Source organism: Populus euphratica, unplaced genomic scaffold, assembly GCF_000495115.2.
Source record: "Populus euphratica unplaced genomic scaffold, PopEup_1.0 scaffold276.1, whole genome shotgun sequence".
Taxonomy (NCBI): domain Eukaryota; kingdom Viridiplantae; phylum Streptophyta; class Magnoliopsida; order Malpighiales; family Salicaceae; genus Populus; species Populus euphratica.
Window position 1 is genome coordinate 240446 of NW_011500158.1, and position 5499 is coordinate 245944.

Below are 5499 nucleotides of genomic sequence, written 5' to 3' on the forward strand. Positions count from 1 at the left end.
CATAACCTGTAAGAAAAAATGTTGTTGGTTAAATATATTTATAGAAAACAATTAATAAAAAAATGAATGTAATAAAAAGAATCCTATCATTTATTTCACATGTGAAATGAAGAAAATTTCCCCTTGAAGTAAAAATTTATGAAAGGAAAATTTTAGTAATTTCAATAAATGATCCAAATTAACATAAAAAACATTTAAGTTAATATTAACCTTAAACCTTGAAAACCATACATCAACTTGCATTTTTTATTCAGGATGTTTGGAAACTTGGCTCCATTGAAATAATGGAATTTTCATTGATGATTTAAAAGGTCAATGTTATTGTTCTAACAGCCTTAATGTTTGTAAACCTAAAATTCCATTCATTAAATGATATTAGTTTTTTAAAAATGATTAAACATGTCGTTGTGAAAGAAAAAAAACTTACATTGAAAGGTTGCCTTTTCACTAGGCCTAGTTTTTCTAGGTAAATGGATCCCGCTGTGAAGAGCTCCACCCTCGATATTGCAACATCACACTCGATAAGCCTACATTGTGAATCGATGCTTGTGTCTCAAGTGCATGTTCTTGGTTGGTACTTAATGACTCATGATCGTCAGCATTGCTACTAGAAGAACTACTAATGATTTTATTCTCATGATGTGCAATAAACTTTCCTATAGCAATCTACACAAGATAATCGATAAAAAAGTTAAACGATTCCTATTAAAAAACAAATTGCCAAATACACGACATATATAATACAAACCAAATGATTTTATTCAATTTCTTCTAACAATTAAGCATAATTCAATTTCATAGAGAATTTTCATCTTCTACATAATAATATTTTTACTCTGAAATTTACATAACAATTATTCTAAATTTAAAAAAATTCAAAATAATAATTAAAATTATTCCTACATACTTAATTGAAATTGGATAATAAAATTTAAAAAAAAAACTAAAATTGAATAAAATAATGCAAAACTTATTACAATAACAAAAAAAATTCAACGCAATTATTTCTAAGTGATAATATTTTTAATCCAAAATTTATAAAAATTTATTCTAAATGGAATAAATACAAAATAATAATTAAACTTAATCATGCACATTTAATTGAAATTGAACAACAAAATAATGCAAACATTATTTCAATAACCTCTAAAATTCACCATATTTATTAATTCATAAAATTATTAAGAACATAAAATTGAACAATAATAATGAAAAAAAATAGAAGTAATGCAAAAAAAAAAATGAATGAAAAATTCTTACCTTAATAGCGTGCTTAATTTTGGCTGATAATTAAAAAAAATCAAAAAAGAAAAATAAAAGAGATTGTTAATAAACCTAAAAAAATAAAAATAAAGGAAAAATAAAGAAAGACATCATACTTAAGGATGAAAAGAGAAGAGAATGCTTGATTTCGGCCAAGAATGAGATAAAGTAGAGAAGAGAAAATAAGAGAAACGATGATGTGAGAGAAGAACACGGAAGATAAAAGGAGATGAAGCCCCGTGTGTTCTGATTCTGGTCTTTTAATTTAGTTTTACTAATGAAATTGCCAACAACTTTTTATGCCGTAGGTAAAGTCAAATGAAAAACTTTCATGAAAATTTTCAGAAAGCCCTTCCAAATATTACCAAAGACTTTTCATTTCGTCGATGATGTCGTTGGGAAAAAAATAAACATTTAAAAGAATATTAATTATCTATGAATTGAGAAGTGATTAGTTCCTGATCTTTGGAATATACTAACGAACATATTTTGTCGGTATACCTATATGCAATGAACACCATGAATAATGTTAGGGAGAAGGGGAACAATTCTCATAATCTCTAAAATATACCGACAAACACATTTTATTGGTATACTTGTATGTAATGAATACCGTAAACAATGCTAAGTTGAAGTGACACAATTTTCATGGTCATTGGAATATACTGATAGATATATTGTGTTAGTATACCTATATATATAATAAACACCATAAGCAGTGCCAGAGAGAAGGGAAACAATTCCTATAGTCTCTGAAATATACTAATGAAAAAATTATGTATGGAATATACTGATGGACACATTTTGTCGGTATACTTATATGTAATGAACTCCATGAATAGTGTCAAGTGGCATGACCAAAAGATTGATGTCTTCTCCCAAGTGTAGGAGTGTCGAAGTAATAAATAACCTGACAAGACCGGGGTCGAACCAGAAGGAGGTTAATTATATAAATTATAAACAATAATAATACAACAACAACAAGTAGTAGTAGTAGTAGTAGTAGTAGTAGAAGAAGAAGAAGAAGAAGAAGAAGCTGAAGAGAATTTTGAGATGGAAGATCAATGTAAGAATTAAACAATGATAACAACAAATGTCAAGGTTAAAGGATCCACTAATGGTATTTCAAACAAGTATAGAATAAATTCTTATTACTCAAATGGAAACCATACACAAAAGAGGTTCCAATCAGATTACAAATTGTTAACATGATTACATTAGTTATTTTATTCAAATAATGCTAATACTTGTAAATATTGTCAGGTATTCATGATTATAACTTATGTTAACAACAAATCAAGTTCCTTTTATAGCATAAGTATAGGTTATACCATATGGTTGGGCTATGAAAGTTTCAAATATTTGTTGTACCAAGTGTTATACAACATAAATCTAGATTAACCATTTAACAAGCAAAGTATTAAAAATGAACAAGATAACAAATACAAAACATGTTAGTATCAAACAATAAAGTCCATGTTGAGCTTATATTATACTTATTCTTACACCATTAGTATAACCTTTTCACCTTGACATAATAAACTTAGCTAAACATAATGAAAGAGAAAAACATAAATAAAGAAGATAAGAATATAAATAAAATAAAAGTTAACTAAGTTCAGAAAAGGAAAGGAAAGCAAAACTTAAGCATTACAAAAATATAAAGAGAGAGAGCATGAGCATGATCTTGATCTAGAAACCAAAATGCCAAAATATATGGCAAATGCCTCCTTTTATAGGCTAAAATTGGCAACTATTAATTTGATGACTAATTGATGAGTGGGTGGCCAACTCTTGACTTGATGACAATCTTTATCTTCTTTTGTCTGAATAAAATATTATTGATAACGTTAGAATTTGAACCATACCTCCACATAAAAGTTCTAGAAATTTTCTCAGCTTTTCAGGGAAAAAAACTTGAGGTCATATGTATTTCTAGAACTTAAGATATGGGTTGAACACTGAACAATGTATAGGTTGTGGGACAAATTTGAACTTCTTTATTGTTGCTACAAGTTAGACTTGAAAATGACATTTTTAAACTTGGACTCTATATAAAAGTCGTAGGCATATGTCTTACCTTTCTATCCATATAAAATAGACTTAAATTTAAGATCTACAACTCTAGATATGACCCAATTACTGAATAGTGTTCCAGTTTAGACTACACCAGTTTCTCTTTTCTAAGTTTGGTCAGCTCTTTGTCCTTTCAATTTCAATACTTCAACTCATTAATCAATCATTTTATTTATGTGATAGACCTACATTGAGGATAAATATTTACCATAAATAAAGGTACTTTATGGTATCAGACTTGTTATTATAAAACATGCTTTAGTTAAGGAGTTATTGATGCTTCAAGTGCAAAATAATAATATAAAACCTTGATAAAAATGTACTTTTAAGTACTAATCACCACCCCAATTAGCTTATTGCTAATCCCTAGTAATCAAAATATTAAAATAGAAAAATAATTTATAAATTCCACAAAGCAAGGCATTCATCATTCAACTTTCATTAATCTATCCAAATAAACAAACTCTTATTAAATTTATATATCTGTTCAATACCTCTTAAACAAGATATTAATAAATCTTTTTTTGTGATCAATATATCAACTCATAGTTATGGGGTTTTATTTGAAAGAAAATAAAATTTTTGATCTAATGTTTAAGGTTAACTTCTTTGGGTTAGGATTATTATCTTTTTCTTTTATTTTTTCTCTTTTTTTATTAATATACATATAACTTTAAAACACAATGCATCTTTAACCCATGTAACGAGTTTTCGGCTAATGACTCCCAGACCAGTTGGTCTTAGGGCATTAGGTGTTGAGACACCCCTTCGATCTTAACAACTCAGGTTGCAGATACTAATACGTGGATAGTGCAATGTTTGATTCCCTTAAACTTTTCTCCTCAACCTATGTTACAAGCATTAGGCCAATAACTTCCAAGTTAGTTGACTTTAGAGTATTAGGTGTTAAAACACCCATTCGGGCTTAATTATTTAGGTTAGGGAGGCTACAAAATCAAATTTATCTACGTTTTTATTATCATCATTTTTCTGTTTTTTTTTTTTTTTGCAATTTATATACTATCCCTTTTGGCATGACCAAAAGATCGATGTTTTCTCTCAAGTGCAGGAGTGTCGAAGTAATAAATAACCTAGCAAGATCGGGGTCGAACCATAAGGAGGTTAATTTTATAAATTATAGATAATAATAACAATAATAATAATACTAATAATACTACTAATAATAGTAATAGTAATAATACTAGTAGTAGTAGTAGTAGTAGTACAGAAGAAGGAAGAAGAAGAAACAACAGAACACAAATATTATATTATTAATAAAACCAAAAAACAAGTTTTTACAAACTAAGACTCAAATTGTAATTGTGATTGTGGCTCACATCTTCCCTTGGTTTTACGTCCAAGAACGACTTAAACGCCCTCTATGGGTTGAGGATAGGCTTCCTATCCAGTTTTCTTAAAAACTAGCAAATAGGGTTTTTTTTTGTTAGATTCCCCAAACCATGTTGAGCATGTTCTTTATGGAATAGTAGCCATAAATTATGAATTGCATGATGCACATCTCCACTAGGATGCATCTCAAGAGTCAATAGAAAATTATCTAAAGACCCCTTACTTAGGCTATCCTTAATTAATAGTATTTTATCTTTACGGTTTACAGATATCATTTCTAAAGAATAACATTGTGCATGGCAAGTCCATCTAGCATATCGATGATAGACTTTCAGTCGTTTTACACGATGTTTCTTTGCAAAAGTGCTTTTACCTGTTCCAGGCATGTGTGAAATGAAGGAGTTAGAATGTGTGAAATGAAGGAATTGAAAGACTCACCTAATAATCGGACCTTTGCTTCAATTAGCCAGTGAATCTCTTCAGGAATTCCATGGTTCATTAATAACCTCAATCTTGTACACCTAGCTCGATAAATTTTTGTAATCATATTTCGAGACAAAGCAGGAAAATACTTTTTTAATTTTTCAAGACTGATATCCATTTTTTAATATGAGAAGTGAAAAAGAGATGCAAAGAAAAAAGAAGGAACAAGGAATTGAATAAATATATACACAAATATCAGTTATCATGGGAAACTAAAAAAACAGATTTAAGAGTCACGGAGTACTGTTATTCTCCATTTAACCGGGGTGAGAGAGACTAGCAAACCAAGAGTCATAAAAAAACACAAAAACAATGTGAGAAAAAAAA